This window comes from Furipterus horrens, unplaced genomic scaffold, assembly GCF_987537825.1.
Source record: "Furipterus horrens unplaced genomic scaffold, mFurHor1.1.pri manual_scaffold_8, whole genome shotgun sequence".
Lineage (NCBI taxonomy): Eukaryota > Metazoa > Chordata > Mammalia > Chiroptera > Furipteridae > Furipterus > Furipterus horrens.
In genome coordinates this window covers 49,761,923-49,780,925 of record NW_028327178.1, presented here as the reverse complement: position 1 = coordinate 49,780,925, position 19,003 = coordinate 49,761,923, and the positions used below count along the sequence as shown (strand labels likewise).

General features: G+C 38.3%; 1 protein-coding gene across 6 annotated transcripts in view; it reads right to left on the bottom strand.

The window, feature by feature from the left end:
- PTPRM (protein tyrosine phosphatase receptor type M) overlaps positions 1 to 19,003 on the bottom strand; it is an 883,942-nt gene that overhangs the window by 290,116 nt on the left and 574,823 nt on the right. The window lies entirely within an intron of this gene.

Here is a 19,003-nt window from a genome sequence, read left to right as displayed (position 1 = left end):
ATAATATGAGTTGGATAACACACCCATAACTGACCCTTTTATAAGAGACTCTTCTCAAACACAGTTTTTTATATTTTTATTATCTCTATTGGCTCCCTGCTCTTTCTGCCATTTTAAAACTTGCTAACAACACAATAGCTATTCTAAGCCTTTATCCAAATTCGATTTGCTGGAACATTTTTCTCAATTATTTTTCATAAATGAAGAAGTAATTCCATAACATATTAACCCAAACACCTGGAAAAGTGAGATAAGCTCATTTGCTATGCATTTTACCAGCAACTATTTTTTAACAACAATAGAGATTCCCCCTACCCCCCACCTTTGGAAATCTAAATCTAGGTCATATCTGGTAGGCAAAAGACTCCTTGTAAGCAATTTATACAAAGTAGGAAGGAGCTGATGATCATACTACTGGCACAACATTTAATATCTGTTTAAATGAGATAACCAGAGCCTTACAGGCACGGCTGTCTTAGCTCTCTGGCTTTCCCATTTCCAAAACACCATTTGTCCTGTCTGTGGTATAATGTGATGGAATGTCACATCAACGTCTGATGAAATATATCCATTTCCTCTGCTAAATGAGTCCAAGATGAACAATATTAGGAATGTAATGTTCAGTTCACTACATGGAATCAATTTTTTTAAAGGGCTTCTACCTTTTTAATCAGAATGAGATACTGCTCAGCATCTGAGCTATCATGTCACCCTTCCTAGGTTGAAAAACCATCCTGAAAGGAGGAAAACTGTATGGTCAAATTTCTCACTTTAAAATTTTCCTCTTGTTTTTGTTGGCAGAAATGTAATTAAAAATGAATGTACCACCCCTTTTTACCCTTTCATTGGGTTTTCCATTCATGTTTCAGCTGGTTATTGAAAAACGTAATCATCATAGTGTCTGTGCATTCTAGACTGGGTTTATTCTAAGGTGAGCCATCTCAGAGAAACAGGGAGCATCAAACTCTTAACTTTTCATCTGTTTCCATTGGGAACAAACTGTTTCTTTCAATAGGTGTTCATATTAAGGTTTTACAGGTGACTGTGCAGCCTGAACATAACTGTGGCCATCACGCTGGAGAAGCTGGTTACACAGAGCACCATGATCACCTGCGCTTCTCCTCCGTGTGGACATTCTGATGACAATCGCAATGGAAGCAGTGATGTAAAAATCACACCTTATTAAATACAAACCCTTCTGGATAACCCTTCACATGTCATTTTTACTTCTGACAACCTCAGGAGGATGTCCTGCTACTTTGTTTGAATGAATATCTCTCACATCAGTTGTCCAGATAAACTTTGAAAATATTCATGTTTACTACTTTTATTGTAGTTACATCTTAAGTATACTGCTCCAATACACCACTGGAACATACAACCAAGCGATAGGTTTGGAGGACACTGTTACATTAAGTAAATTGCTAGGAAAAAATTAAAGATAAAATGTGTATTGCTATAAAAATATAAATGAAAAGTGAAAAAGAGCAACCTATGTAAAAAAGCATACTTCAAATTCACAAAACTGAAAAAGGTCCAATGTTTTTAATTTTGATTTTTCTATCTAATTTAAGAAATCTTAACTTAAAAAATGAAATAAAATTGGTTTTGTTCTTCTAAATATTGGCATATTGGTAGCAATTCCATGTGTCTCACTAGTTAGATTGTAAATTCTCCAAATACCTAAATGAATCACTAAGTTTTTCACAACTAAATTATGCCAGTAAATGCACTACTTGGGAAAAAACATTTTTAGAAAACCTTAGTTTAGCTTAAAACACTTGAATTAAGAAAAATAAATAAATAACATGGCTAGAACCCATATATTGTAAACATTCAGTAAGAGAAGAGTTTTCCTGATCATGGCCATGCATTTGCTTCTGTTAACCAGGCAACTAGTTACGTGTTCCTTTAGCCTTTTACCTGTCCTGTGTGAGAACTGGTGAATGACTCAGCACCTCTCCGGATAAGGAAAAGAGATCATCCCTGCAGCCTTTCACTCCCTTTAGGAAGCAGGCAAGCACATTGCTATGCAGCCAGTGTAACAGGAGTATTACCATTCTTCAGTGCTTGCTTTTAACTCATTTCACATTGTAGGTCAAGAAAATGAAATGTTCTATCTTTGCAGGACACAGTTGCAATGTAATTAGAGTAGCAGTCATACAAGACTGGAGAGGGGGGACTCAAAACGTGAAGAAGGGCTGCCTGGCCCTGTCTGGGAGCCACCCACACTTTGCCTGCAACAGGGCACAGCCACTAGATCACTGTGATGTGCCTGAGTGAAGGGATTGACCCGAATGTCTGGGTTTAGCACTACTCTAGGGAAGCATGAACACAGACACAAGTGGGATGAAACAAATCATGGCCCTGAGATAACCTCATGGAGGTGTGTGTCATTTATTCTGGTTCACTCTAAATATATGTCATTCCTGTTCTCCGCCTGCTCTGCTCTCCAGCTCTTCCTGAAATGGGCATCTTCATGTTCCCCTTCCACAAGATGCTGTTCTCTCCACTTTGTTTCTTTGGAAACATGTGCTGTGACCCGTCAGTCAGCCTCAGACAGAGGACAATTTAGTGTCAGAATGTGGTTGCAAATGATACCTTGTGCCCCCCTCCCACCCCAGTCTCTCTAAATTTCACAGTATAATTTACAAACTGCTTGGCAAAAGACTTGTTTTCATAATATTTACCCCCTGTCTTGTTATTTTCTTGGCATAAACTTTAATTCTTTTTTGGGGAGGTTATATATTGTAATTATTCATGGAAAGGCATTTTTTTTTTCTCTTCTGCTGTGCAGAGCTTACTGCATATTTAGATCCATTTAAAGAGAATATATTTGAATGTATATGTTTAACAATGGGCATTATCTAGGTCCTTAAAATGATGAATAAGCTAAATATCTCTGTAAGATTGAGGATGAGAGGCTGCTAAAATTATGGAACATAATCTTCAAAGATGCCCACTCTACTGATTAGTGACAGCTCTGGGTTTTTTGTTTTGTTTTGTTTTGGTGCTAAGAAGATAGGAAAAGGGTAGTATCCCAGTGAACCTGCATTATTTAAGGTTTCAGATATAATGTCTAATGTGAAAAAAAATCTCAAAAAAAAGAAACCAATTATCCCATAAGGATTTGGTTGGTTTTCAAATTGGCAGAAAACAGTCAGTCTTGGCCCTGTGTTCGATGTCAAATTAAATGACAACAGCATGCCAAGCTGAGAACATGAGGTACTCAGCCACTGGCTTAAGGTTTGAGCCCAATTTTCACTACTGAACTGCCTGCAAAAAATTTACCAGAATGTGTGAGGATGCAGGCCCAGGAGGCCATGAAGCCATCAGTGCAGCCTGGAGCTAGTAACTCTCAACCCATAGCATGGGGACACTCTTACCTCAGGGAACAGGAAGCCTTCCTAAAGGGAAGGGAGAGAAAGATGAGGAAGCACCAAGGGGACTGCTTGGGTGCTCAGAATCATAGCCTAAGGGTGACCTGTGCAAGGTTGTCCTTGAATGTAGGGGAATATCAGCAATATTCTTCATTTATTCAACAAGTGTTTACTGAGTACTCAAGTATGTGCCATGAACTCTTTTAGGAATAAAGCAGTGAACTCATGGGTAAAACAAAAACCTCTGTCCTCATGGAAGTTACATTCTTGAGGGGAAAGAAAGACTCAGATGTAAACAAATACCCTAAGAGAGAGCTACAGGGAAACAGGAGCAATGTGGTGGGGACTGTGAGGACAGGTCGTTGCTACTAAGACCTGAGACGGGGGATTATAGAGAAAATAGCACGTGAGCAGACACCTGAAAGAGGAACGGGAGTGAAATATGCTGATATTCAGGAAGGAGCACTCTAAGCAGGGGGAAGAAAAAGTCAAAAGGTACAAGATGAGACTGTAAAATACTGAGGTGTGACTGGAATGGAATAAGCTGGGGAACATGGTGGGAGAAATGTCAGAGTGGGAGGACCTCCATGGATCACTAGGAAGATTTTGCTTTTTCTCTGCAGGAGATGGTAACTATGGGAGGATTCTGAGTGGCAGAGTGTGTGATCTGGCTTATGTTTTAACAGGATTGCACTGGCAGCAGTATTTAGAATAGACTGTGTGTGGGGGTCAATAATAGAAACAGGAATATCAGTTATGAGGCTATTGCAATAATCCATGCAAGAGATGAGGATGCTTTGGGATAAGATGGCAGCAGTGGAAGTGGTAAGACAGGGTCAAACTTGAGATACATTTGTCTGTGAGCTGGCTATAGATTGTGTAGGTATAACAACCAGGTTTCTGGTATGAGTAATTGGAAAGATGGAGTTGTCATTTACTGAAATGTAAAGAACTAAGAGGAGCAGGTAGGTGGGGAAATCAGGAATTTGGTTTGGGACAAGTTACTTTTGAGATATTAGACATCCAGAGGAGATAGGAAGGAGGCAGTTGGAAATAAAAGGGAGACATCAAAGTCTGCAGCATATGTGTTGGGGTTGTCAGCAAAAAGATGGTATTTAAAGCGATGCGACTGCATGAGGGTGCTTTGGAAGTGGAGAGAGAGAGAGGGAGAGGGGGAGAGAGAGAGAGAGAGAGAGAGAGAGAGAGAGAGAGAGAGAGAGAGAGAGAGAGAGAGAGAGAGAGAGAGAGACCTTCATGAGGAGGAGCCAGTAGATATAAGGAGCTGCCAAATGAGGGAAGGTCAGTGTAAAGATAGACAAAAAGGGAGCATCAGTATGGAACATAGGGATAAAAACAATTTATTTTCCTCTGCTCCCCTTCCTCCCTCATTTCCTCCCTCCCTTTCTCCTTTTTTCTTTCTTCCTCCCCCCTCTCCCCATGGGAGAAATTAGGGCATCGTTGAGTGTTAATACTTATGGTTCAATAGAGAGGGGAAAGTTGATGATGCAGGAAAGGAAAGAGACAACTACTGGAGCAATGTTCTTGAAGGGGCCCACAGTAATGGGCCCCAGCATACAAGGATGGGGCTGGCTTCAGTCATAGGACAAGTATTTTACCCAGAGGAACAGGAAAGACAACAAGCATATGGGCACAAAGGGTAAATGTGGTGGTTTGGCAGAGGAACATTTGAATGATCTCTTCTGGTTGCTCCATTATCCAAGTGATAAAACAAGCAAGATGATCAGCTGTGACTGTAGATGAGGTAGGAAGTGTGGGAAATTCAGAGATCCGCCCACCATCCCTGCTCCATTGTTTCTTTGAACATTAATCACCACGACCCTACCTCTGGCTCTCAACCTGCCCCAAGCACAGGAGACACACTGCATGGTGCCTAGTAAGCTGTGGGTCTGCCTAGATAGACTCAGGTCTGACTTTTGCTTTTGTAAAGTATATCAGATATGTTACTTACTGCTCTTCAGAGTATAGCACAGTCTCTGTTGGCCCATGCAAGGCCTCTCCTTTTGTTATTTCTTTTCACTTTCACTTTTTTCCTTTTGCTCTTCAATCCTGCTGCCTGCACCCTTTCCTCTCCCCAGCCCTTGTCCTGGGCCAGCACTGTAGTATATTGGATATAGGTCCTCAAATATGTATATATGCAGCCTTGTAAAATAAGTTTTGTATGCTTGTTTTTTAAATTACATAAATGGCATGCTCTAATAAAAAAAGAGGAGAAGTTTTGAAATAGCTGCCTAGGGAAGTTGGAAGATGAATGGATGAGGCTGCTGATGAATGGGAGTTGCAGGTGACTGGACTTGAGTCCCAGAGGACACAGAAGAAGGGTTTTGAGAGGCGGAGAGAGGAAGGAGATAGGGCTGTACAGAGTGGTAAAGGGAAAAAGGAAGAGGGCTTCTTGAGAAAATGGGCACAATGAGATGAACCTCAATGATCTCCAATCAGACAGTGATGATTAGATGCGAAGGATGAGGTAGGGGCTGTGGGTCCATCCAGGAGCACAGAACTCTAGGGACCTCTCCTCACTCCTCACAACTAGGTAGAAGAGGAGGAAGAGAAAAGGCATAAGGTGATACAACTCAGAGTTACAGCCTAAAGATGAGTGGGGAGTGATCAGTGGTCAAATTAGCAGTGGAAGCGTTCCTGGAAAGGACATCTGCTCTAGCAACCCTATTTATATGGTACAGCTGGTCTTGGTTTTCGGCAGTCTTCAAATTCACAGCTTGTTACTGAGTGCTTCTTATGCTCAGGGCACTGTAACTAGGCTCCCCAGGAAAATTCAAGAGGAGTGAGAAGTCTTGAGACCTCATCCTTCAGTACACAATACAAGAAGCCACGTGAAGTGCCATGCGTGAGCTACAGAAGCAACTGGGGAAGAGGGGGAGACAGTGAGATTAGGAAAGGCTCCTTGTCAGATGGCACAATATGAATGGCCTTGAAGGATGGTGAGGACTCAAACAGATGGGTGGGAAGGATGCTTCATGAGCCAAGACAGGGTGGTAGGAAGTACAAAGAGATTTTTGTAATAATATTCTCATTTAGTTTGGCTGGATCCCAGTGCAGGTGGGGAAGTAGTAGAGCAAGCTTGGGAAACCGAAGCTTCATGGGGTAATGGGCATTACTTACTGATTAGAACAGCCTGAACTAGATTTAAGAAATGGGATGCCACAGAGGATAATGGAGCTGTGCCTTGAGAATAACTGGGAATACAATTCAGGCTCACTGAAGAAAGGAAAGAAGGGACATTTAGAGAGCCATGGGAAGGCTACTGCCTTACCTAGGCCAGGAGACTCCAGTGTCTCATCTAACGGGGTGACAGGAACTGAAAGGACAAAAAGGACTCACAGAAGGCACCACACTGGCTGCACAAAGGTATGCTCAGGTCTCAGTGTGGGGGACTGGGTGGATGTCAGTGCCATTTACGGAGATACACGGCTGGCTTCCTGTTGGGGGAAACGTGTTTTGGTTCAATGCTTGAACCGAATCCAAGCAGCAAAATACCTCATCTCACCATATGCAAAACGTTTCAGTGGCAAAACAAATACAAACTATCACTCCTGGAACATGGGGGACAAGAGGGAAAAAAGTTGGGACAGCAACCATGGGTACTGCTGAAAGGAGAAAGAGGGGAGTTGGAGAAAATGAAATGAGACATGAGAGAAAAGTAAAAAACAAAGTGGAAGCTGTGGAAATATATAAAAACATTGTTCTTCCAAGTGTGCCTCAAGGAGCACTGTTCCCAAAAGATACTGTAAAATTTCATTTAAGGAAGCCTCAGACACAGTGTGAATCTCAATGCAGTGATGGGTCAAGAGGTGACTCTGAGGGTGAGGAAGGGGAAGGTAGGTATGCAGAGGACAGGAAAAAATAAAATAAAAAGGAAGACTTAGATACTCTGTGATAGCATTTTTGTGACTTTATAGAATAGGGAATTTATTTTCATAGGTTTTTATTTTTTACCTTTTCCAGAGGAAGATTTTTCTTTTTCTTAAAAATAGCAACACCTTCGTTTTAAAGATTACTGTGGGACAGTTTATTCATGTCTTATTGTTGCTCAGAGAATTTGAATTCTTTGCAGTCTGTGTTTAGGTTTTTTAGTTGGACCTTAACATGATACATAATCATGAAACATCTCCAAAATTTTTCCTTTAAATTATATATCATTTTCGTTCTTCCTAAGAATGCAGAGTCAATCACTACTGTTGGATAATCTATATTCACACTATGTATTATTTGTAACCTGATTATGCTTTTGAATTTATAACTCTTCCTTTGTCCATAATTTTCACTGTAGGACATGCAAAGCATGTATGACTTATAAGTAATAATCAGAAACATAATTTTTCATATAAAACTGAGATACTGGATTGTTTGATATATGGCATCTCTAGAATATTAAGCTACTTTCTAATTTTTGTTCTAATTTCATGACAGTTACTGCTCTCCCTTATTGATGAGGCCAACACCTTGCAGGAAAGATGATCTGTCAAAGGCTTATCTCTTACTATCTGGGCAATAAAAGTTTCAAGAGAATTACTAGTGCTGTTACTATTCTGGCACATAGCTTTATTTTTTCCATTTCTATTTAAATCATGGTCAAGGAGTAAAATGAAGAAATGACTTGTCAATAATAAGGTGTCAACTGTGTTCACTTTTCATATGAAGTGAATAATCAAGAAAGGGAATGGGACTAGATGTTTCTGAGGATGTACCAGTTAAGAGTGGACATTTCTAACAGTTTGTCTGAAACTAAGTTTAAAGGCACTAAAATAAAAACTACTGTCCCTCAAATTTTCTTCCAGATTTCACACCTTTGGGTCATGGTCTAGCTTATGTTTAGCTCTCAAAAATCATTCCTGTGGGAGAAATAATCATCACAGCTTCCTGAAAAAAGTCATAGTTGTTTGCATAAATCCCTCTAGCTTTGTCTGCTGCCTGAAATTTGTCATTTACTGTCCTATTAAAAAGTAAGTACATATCCCTAATAAATTTTGTGCTTGCTAGAAAAATCAGTATTTCTGAGGTTAAAAAAAAAAAGTACTATAGTCTGGCAAAATGCAGAAGTGTGACATGTCTCTCAGCAAATAATGTATATACACAAAAGATGGCCCTTAGAAATGTAAGGAGGATTTCTGGGGTCTTTGGAGAGAGTAGGATCATGTAACCCCCAACTCTCATTTAGTAAACATATAATGTTTCCTCAAACAATGAAATTCTTTAATAAATAAGGCTTATACTGATTGTGTCATTCTGTTCAATATAATCTAGAACAGAGGTTCTTCAATGAAAGAGACTTTAAGAATTATTTGGAGAGTTTTTGAAATATGCAGATAGCTGGGCTTCCTACTAACTCCAGATCCAGGGTCTGAGGTAAGACCCAGAAATCTATATATATATAAACATCTTAAGTAACTCCCTATACATCATGGAAAAAAAAAAAAAAACCCTCTCAAGAACCATTACTCACATCAAAATTACAACTAAATTACAGAACAACTATCATTTTGAATTGATTGCAATCAAGCTGAATGGAAGTTCTACAATTAGGAAGTTAAAAAAGAAGCCATATTGAGCCCAGGCTGAGTGACCCATTTGGTTGAAATGTCGTCCCATACATCAAAAAGTGGTGTGTTCTATATCTGGTCAGGGCACATATTTAGGTTGTGGGTTCAATCCCCAGTTGGAGCGCACACAGGAGGCAACCAGTTGATGCTTCTCCCTCACATTGATGTTTCTCTCTCTCTCTCTCTAAAATCAATTTAAAAAATAAAATAAATAAAAAAGAAGTCATACTGAGACTGGTAGGAGGGGTGAAGACACTGAACGGGCTGGTCCCATATCCACATATGGTGGATAAAAATTAGGAGGGATATCTCAGCTGCAGAGGTTTCCCCTGTGGAGAGAGGGGTCCCAAGCCCACAGCAAGTCCCGCAGCCCAGGGTTCCAGTGCCAGGAAGAGAAGTCTCCATAAATTCTGGCTGTAAAAACCAGCAGGGATTGTGGTTGAGTGAGACCTGGGGCTTCTGGAGTCCCAGGCAGTTCCTCTTACAAGGGCCTGAGCGCTGACTTACTCAGACTCACTCCTTCTGAGCTCCAGCACTGGGACAGCAGCTTGAAAGGCACCAGAGACATACATGGAGGGGACTGAATCGCCCAGCATTAAGGCGAGAGCTGGGGGCAGGGCAGCTTTCTTCCATACAGAAGTGCTGACAGAGGCCATTGTTTCTTTGATGAGCCCTCACACCAAGAGCCAGAGCTGACATGCAGGCACTATATCTGAGACTCCATCAACCTGGCTCACACTGTTTTCCCTGCCTTGGTGATTCCCTGAGGCTCTGACCCACTCAACTTTTGAGCCCATCCATGCTGTTTTTAGTGGCTTTTCCATACTAATGGCCTGTCTTGGATCATGCCTTAGGTTTTCTTAAAGTCTCCCACAGAAGCAGTACCTGGCATCAGCACCCCCTGTGCCTCCCACTAAGTGGCCCCAGGTAAGCACTAGCAGCAGCTGGCCTTTGTTCACAGCTTGGCCTCACCTAGGTACCTCCAAGCTGTGAACCAAGCACAACTAGCAGCCACCTGCAGATCACTTTGTAGCTCATACCAGGTGGGCCTGGGCAGAACACAGGTGATGGATGACATTGGCCTGCACCTCCCAGGAGCCCCTGGAGCCAGCACTGGGCATCTTCCATGTTAAAGCACTATCACCCAACCATCTCCAATCTCCATAAGCAACACACTCAAGGGGCCAAGTCAGCAGGCATCAGAGCCCTGCTGAAATAAGTCCTCCTGCTTTATGGGGTGGGCACTTGCACAGCTGATCCTCCGTGGTGGTCAGAGATTGGTGGTCAGTGGTCACAGCCAGTTATTGTAGCTGATAGGCCTGGATAAATCCCTCCCATTGACATGCCAACAGCAATCAAGGCTCAACTACAAATGGAGGGTTTACACGGTCCACATGGGAGGTGTACCTTGAGTGCCCAACTTGGGTGATAGTGGAGGATGTGCTACTGGAGGCTACAGGACATGTATTACATTAGGCCACGCTACCAAGCCTGGGAGGCATAATAACTCTACCTAATACAGAGAAACAAGCACAGAGAGGCTGCCAAAAGGCAAAGACAAAGAAACATGGCCTGAATGAAAGAACAGAACAAAAATAAAAACAACAACAACAACAACAACAAAATAAATGAAATGGAGACAAGCAATCTCCTAGATGCAGAGCTCAAACTGGTTATAAGGATGTTCAGTGAACTTAATAAGAACCTCAACAGCATAAAAAAGGACCAATCAGAAATGAAGGATACACTAACTGAAGTGAAGAATGATTTCCAGGGAATCAACAGTAGAGTAGGTGGAGCTGAGAATTAAATGAGTGATTTGAAATATAAGGAAGGAAAAACACCCGATCAAAACAGCAAGAAGAAAAAACAATCCAAAAACATGAAGATAGTATAAGGAGCCTCTGGGACAACTTCAAGTGTACCAATATTCACATCCCGGGGTTGCCAGAAGGAGAAGAGAGACAGCAAGAAATTGAAAACCTACTTGAAAAAATGACAGAAAAATTCCTTAACTTGGTGAAGTAAAGAGACAGAGAAGTCCAGGAAGTGCATATTTCCAAACCAGATGAACCTAACAGGGTCCACACCAAGACACAGCATAATTAAAATGCCAAAGGTGAAAGACAAAGAGGGAATAGTAAAAGCAGCAAGAGGAATGCAGTTAGTTATCTATAGGAGAAATGCCAGCTGATTTTTCAACAGAAACTTTGCAGGACTGAAGGGATTGGCAAAAAATATTCAAAGTGATGAAAAACAAGGAACTACAACCAAGATTACAGATAGATTCCCAAGCAAGGAGAAGCTTAAGGACTTCATCACCAAACCAATATTATATGGAATGTTAAAGAGTTTTAAGAACAAAAAGATAAAGAATATGACCAATAAAATGGCAATAAATACATATCTATCAACAACTGAACCTAAAAAACAAAATAAACGAACAAGCAGAACAGAAACAGACTCATAGATACAGAAAACATTTTGATGATTGCCAGATGGAAGGGGGATTGTGAGGATTTGTGAAAAAGGTGAGGGGATTAAGAAGTACAAATTGGTTGTTATAGAATAGTCATGGGGATATAAATTACAGAATAGGGAATATAGTCAATAATATTCTAATAACTATGTATGGTGCCAGATGGGTATGAGATTTACTGGGATGATCATTTAGTAAGTCATATAATGTCTAATCACTAGGGTGTACATCTAAAACTAATATAATAATGTATGCCAACTATAATTGAAAATTTAAAATGATTAAAACAAAGAACCCTCGCTCCTAAAAATCTGTGAGGATGTTTTTTTCCAGACTATGGCAAATAGAAAAAATTCAATTGGGTTCTTGTTTTTAAAATACTTTTTAATATATTAATATCATATTTTATTAGTTAGTCAATTGCTTCACTGCACTATTTTAAAATATCCTTTTACACAATTAAGAGGCAAACCTAGTAGAATGAAACCCTAGTTTTATAATTACCCACAATATGTAAAGATCGCGAGATTTATTTAATTGTAAAAAAATTTAAAGCATGTTGACCAATTGCCCAGATGCTACTAAATTATATAAGTAGAAGGATGACATTTTGGAAGACCCACTTTATATGCCAGGCATCTTACACAACTTTTATTAAAAGCCATTTTACAAATGAGGAGACTGAGGCAGCAGAAGCAGTCAGGATAACTAAGTTTCCTTCTCAGTCAGTGAGAAGGAAAGTGAAAGGGCTACCCTCTGGATCTAGGTATGTCTGTGAAACCCACTCTTGTTTCACTGTATCACAACTTTCTCCAATAATTCAGTAAACTCAGGTGATTACTGTTAACACTTTGGAAGACAAGACTCAAGTTTAAAATCATCTTGATCAGTTGTAAAGCAGAGAACCTAATACAAGAACAAAACCAATTATCCAAACAGAAAAGTACAGAACAATGCAATAAGGAAATTAAATTCCTGAAAGAAAAATAAGAGACATACGAGGACAAAGGACTTCCTGGGCCTAAGTGCAGAAAAGAAAGGCCTGATAATACAGTCAATGTAATTCTGAAATGTACTAGAGGAGTGACATGCACATAATAATCCTTCCAGGGTACAAAAGGCTGGTCAAAGTAGAAATGCTAAAAGGAATCAAAGAAAAGAAATACGAATGATCTACAGGGCAGAAAAAAAGGACTATGATAAAAGAAAAAAGAAAAAAGAAATTGAGGTCATTTATCTAACCAATGAAAACGCCAGCAGGTGCCCTGATACTGTCTTCCACTGGAGATTTTTAAGAGTAGACTATTTCTTGTCCACCTTTGACTTTCTGCAATTAGCACAATGTCTTTGACATAGTGGTCACTCAGTAAATCTTTACTGAATGAATATCTGAAGATGTATAGGAGGTATTTGTAAAGGAAACAATTATCATGTATGATCTGTGTATGAATGTGGCATATTTCTGAACAGGAGTTCAAGTTCTTATAAAGAAAAGCTGCATCTTTCCCCTGTTTGTCTCCTTAGTGTGTAGAATACATTAGGTATGCAATAAGAGTCAGAGCAAGTAAATAAATTTTTCTTGTACATAAAGGACATTTTGACCCTCAGCACACAAAAATTAAATATAGTACAAAGGAGGTTTACTCATTCTATCCTTGGGTTAAAGAGTAGTCACCTGGACATTAGAGAGGTCAGTTCTCACCTCCCTGCCCAATCTCTGAAAAGTCAAAGTGCTATTCTTTCTTCATACCTTCTCCATTCCCACTGCCATGAACCTCTTCATTTCTCTTCAGAACTTTTGTACTTGACTCTCAAGTAGACATCACATCCAGTCTCTTTTACATACTGCAGCCATACTGAGCTTAAAGAACAGCTCTAATCAGGTCACTCTTTCATTAAAAAACAAACAAACAAACAAAACAACAAACCAAAAAACCAAGAGCTTTCTAATGCTCATTGCAAAAGGCAATCAAGGTCTTCCACAAGCTAGCTCTACCCCCTTTCCTAACTTTACACTTGTCCTCTTTCTACTTTCCTCCACCCACCTATGTTCCAACCAGATAGAACATTTTAATTTTCCTCATACATGGAACATTTCCCCTTCTTAGGGCCTTTGCTCCCACAGCTCCTTCTGCATGGAAGCATTCCCTTACTCACTTTTTGTAGGTTTAAATGCCATGCATCCTTCAAAGGGCACTTAGGTCAAGTACTGTTCCTGACTATTTTGTAGAAAGTATTCTCTTTCCTCCTGGAGTGCTATAGCACCTTGTTTCACCCCTCTTGCATAGAACTTACTATTTTCAGTCTTGAGTTCAGTTATTTTGTCAAATCCCTTATATACTAACATAAATCCCTTGAAAAAAGCTGGTTTTACTTGTTAGCCCTCACGTGATCTGGCTTGGTATCTTATAATGTATCCCTAATACATGCAGAAACATGTTTGCTGAATCAAAGATTTCTCACAATAAATTTCACTTAAATTTTTCTGTCTTTCTCATTTGCACTCTTTTCATTGTCTAATTATTCACTTTCCATTATGTTAAAGCTCTCAGACATAGGGTATAAAATGAAAGAAAAAGGAGAAGTGGAAAGTAAAGATAACAGATTCTATTTTGTGATCTTTCCTCCACTGATCCCCAATATTTGGTAAGGGGGTTATTAATAAAAAGGCATCTGCAGCTGTTTTTGACTGACCTTACATGGACATCAAGACAATGAACTGAGAAAGAAGGAAAATGTCTGAACATTGGATCCACTGAACATGCCAAGAGACAGTACATAGAAGAAGGGTTTTTCTTAGTATGCTGATGACAGATAAAAGTCTTTACCAATAAATTTACTGGCCAAACTTTTGTCAATGATAAAATGAGATTAATAGAAAGAAAGAACATGGAAATAAATACTAGTGGCAAAATGTTATATTTTCAGCACCAAATCAGTGTAATATATATCTATCAATGACAAGAAAGTTAACTGGGTACATAACAGAGAGACAGAAGTGAGTATCCATCAAGAATAAAGTGTTATGAACTCAATACTTGTAATGATTAAGTGGCTATAGACCATGTTTCATGATCATATATGGAATTTGTTTTAGAAGTCTTTAAACTAGCTAAAGTTTTTGCTGCAGAGTAATTATAATGGTCTGGGGCTTTTTAGAAAGCAAAAAGGAGAAACTTCTAATAAAATAATGCTAATATGATTAAAATTATTTAGAATAATTTCATTTAATAAAGTGATGACATCATTTCCAGGACCCTGCTTTGAAATTATTTTCTAACTTCCCTGTTACTCATAGAAGAAATAAGATAGAAATCTGAAAATTCCCTTTGTTAAACCCCTAAACTAGCTAAGAGACATGTAACTCACTCTGATATGATCTTTACCCATGTGCATGCACATCTGTATGTAAATACACACCATTAGGTATAGAAAATTTTCAAAAACATAGAAGAACCCAAAAGTTGGTTAATAATATTGAGTAAATAAGACAGTACCTATGCAAATGCCCAGACAAAAATTGGTCTGCTGAAATGTGTTTTGATTAGGGCTCCAACACAAAGAATAAATTGTTGTAATTAATAATAAACCATAATTAATAACAGCATCATTAGCAATACCAACAAGTAAATTATACATATTAAACTGAACATCAACGACACTGCTAAAGTGATGTATTGCTTGGATGTTTACTGGAGTAAATGGGAAAACTCATCAGAGATACTGATAGATGGGCCGAGCAGATGTCATTTATTAGGCCCGGCAGGTGCCAGGCTCATTTTCAAAGATTGATTCTCAGAGATAGATTTTACTCTTCCAAATGAAAACAACATGTTGAAGAAAACATGTGATGATTCTCATTCCCTTACAAACCATTCTATATTTTCCAACTTCATAACCACTGTCTGAAAAAGTTATTTAATGAAATCATTTATACCCTTTCTTAATAGAGTTCTGTTAAAATGCATCCTCTTAGGTTCTTGAGAACTGACGTTACTGAAGAACAAACACAAAGAATGATGTCCACATTTAAACCAAGGACAGTGAAGAGCAAAGGACCCTAAATAGCCAGGAAAACACAGGGAACCAGGCCTTTATTTCATTTCCTGGGCCACAGGAAGCACAGAATAGGTTATACACTGCTTTGGGCTATTACTACTTCAAATAAGTAGTTGTCTTTAAAAATGTGGTAACTTTTTTCATCATTATCATCATCACCATCACTGCCAGTAGCAAGATAATAGCCTAGGTCATGTTCCTGCTGTTTATATCCCAAAGACTGGCAAATGGAAAATATTATCCATGGGGGACTCATTACAGGTTTTGAAATATGATAGAATGCTAATATTCCGTTTGTGATCTGGTGCTCCTGGAGACCATGCTATCCACATTGTGTTCATGTAAATAACATCCTCTGTAGCATCAAGAAATCCATTCATTTTCCGAGAAGTTCAATATTGCACCTTTCTGAAGGGCTGCAGCATTAAAACTTGGGACTGGCAGTGGCTCAATATAAAACAATCCTCCATTAGAATAACAACAATAAAGTCACAAAAAAAGGTACTAACAAATGCCACTTCCAATTTCTGCCTTTACCCTGGGCTAGCTTTGTGTGAGTTCTTTTATATATGTATATTACTGTATTCGTTCTCCCACTGCCCACTATGAAATTAAGAAATAGCATTCTCCCTGTTTTACAGGTATGGAAGCTGAACTTTAGAGTTTAAGACATTTCCCCAAGAGCCAGGACTTGAATTTACTAGCTTCTACCAAAAGTAAATGCTTTCTAAGTTATGTGCACGGGATCCAGAGTGTCCATGTAAACCACCCTATTATAATTTGGTGCAGAGAATCCTTAAGCCCAGATTCCTGTCTGACATATTAAAAAACTCCCCTAGGAAGTGTGCCATGTGGTTCAGAAAATGATCTGGAGTATAAACTTCACTGTCCCTATGAGCTGGTAATTTGTCCCATTATGGGCAGAAAAGAGACCACAGGTAACACCACCAATCTGAGGGTTATTCCAACGGGCCTACCACTAGATTGAAATTTCTTTGGAGTCTTTTGTTTGATCTTTTTAAATAAAGCAGGTAAATGCTGCAATTTATTCCATGATATATTGATTTTTAATAAAAATAATGTTTTAAATGACCTTCATCAAGGAAAGTGGTACTCCCTTCTTGAAGGCCTGGATTCCCGTCTGACAAAGAGGGAGTGGGAAAGCAGGTAGTATGAGCTACAGTTCTACAAAGGAGAGCCGCCTCTCTTTTCCCCTTGTACTTAGGACAACTGTCCTAGAGAAAAAGGTCATCTGACTGAGAATTCATGGTAGCTAAGCTAGAAAAGCTATGGCTTGTGAACAAATCAGACATTAGAAGCCAAATCCCAGATCTTCTTACATTAAAAACAGTGATAATTCTAAAAGTAGCATGTCTATGGGGTGTGGGGTAGTCAGGAGAGAGGTGTCTGGAATTTGAACATGCTAGAATTTTAGAAGTCAATCTTTTAAAAATCGTTGGGTCTCCCACTCAGCACACTGGAGACACTGATGAAAGTGTCTGGACTCTGATACTGTCAAAACAGCAAATAAAATGAGGTATTTCTGTCAAAAAGACCTTTTTTTCCTCTTACACCTTCCAATTCTGACTTTCCCTTGGTTCTTTAGCATGGTCAGGAAAGTATTTAAGATATGACTTCTTTTTTTGAAAAGGAGTTTCATTTATTCTAGATCTATTCTTGATATTTTCTTGACCTGCCACCTTTTCAACATCTCGCTAAATGAAGATAATGAAGAAAACTCTGCCTTCCCTTCCATTTTGATTAAATATATTAGATCATACCAATAAATACTTTAAAAAATTCTCACAAATACTAAGAATTTTATAGTATTCTAAAAATACTTATTTACAAGATAGACTAGTTCAAACTCAACCAAATATCATACAGCACAACATGACTCTTTGCTTACAAATTCATCTTATATCCTAAATTGTAGTAACAGGGATAAAAATCAAAATGTCATAACTGATATCTATCAACAGTAGGGTAGAGTTTCATGCTAGCCATTGCGGTAAAGGGAAAGACTCAGTGAAATGATATTGTCACTCATTGATAAATATTTTAAAAACATCATTCTATTTTCCATATTGAAAATGCATTAATTTCCTTATAAAATTGAAATAATATATTTCCTTATAGAAAAGTCAGAATGATTAAACTCATTAATATAAATTATTTCATGCAAAAATCTTAAACTATTTTTTAGACTACGGGCATTTTCTTTTCTCAGTATTTTTAATCTTTTACTGAAATCTTGGTCTATTTTGAGCTTAAAACTTTAGTTTCAGCATTATTTTTGGACATGTACCAGATTATAAACAAAAAAGGTAGATTTCCTAAAATACAAAATTTCAATTTATGCTTTGCAAGCCAGAAAACTCTATGTTTATATATTGTTTTTTCCTTTACCACACTGCTGATAGAAAAACACAAAAGAAATTGAAAAATAAAATTGTTGCCTTATGTTGAAAAGAATTTTACATAGAAATCATGAATTTTATGTAGTAAAAATGGATAACAATACTATTTCAGTGCAGTACACATCTTTTAAAATACATTATTTCTGAAACCAAATGCTTGACATTTGACTCAGTATTTCCTTCCAAAAAATGACAACGATAAAGGGACAGAATCTCCCATGGCAGTTCTGTATCCTCTCACCATTTTCCTGTAACTATACTGTTTTATAGATGAAACTGCCATAGCAAAATGACAAATATAACACATAAAAGAACAAAAAAGGGCAATAAATCACCAGTGACACCACAGCCCATTAAAATGCATTCAGCTGGTGTTGCAGGAAGAATAAAAATTTCCCCTCACTTTACATTCTTTCTGGCTGAGGGAATTTTAGAATCCTCAAGCAACTGTTATAAGAAAGATCAAATTCTCCTCACACTAACTTTCTATATTGGCCTACATGACCAAATACATAGCACTGATATCCTGTTAAATGTTTGGTTAGAAACGCCCATGATGGGGCACATGAATCATTAATTTTCTGTCTACATATAGTACTGCATTCGAAAAAACCAGGATATTTAGTTGAAAAATGGTAGTTCCAATTCAGCCACTATTTCCAATAAACTGATTATCAGCTTAAATGAAGAGTTTGGTCATTATTACTTATAAGGAAGACTAAAGAAGGGATATTTTCTTCCCTTATTTTTTTATATTAAAATCTCTCAAAATGTCAAATCAGAGCTCCTGACACTGGAAATGATTCTGGTATCATGTAGATATGACATTTTAGAGTACAACTACATTTATATTAATTTCCCTCATTCTGCACTTATTACAAATAGTTTAAGATACTGGTAAATTTGTTTAAGTGAAATATTTATTGAACTGTATTGGTCTTAACAAAGATGATAAATATTAATTCCTTGAGAGCAAATAGCACAAGTTCTACTTCTTTGAATTCTCATCTCTCTTTTTTAAAAGTATATTTTATTGATTATGTTGTTACAGTAGTTCCAATTTTTTTCCCCTTTGCTCCCCTTTGCTCA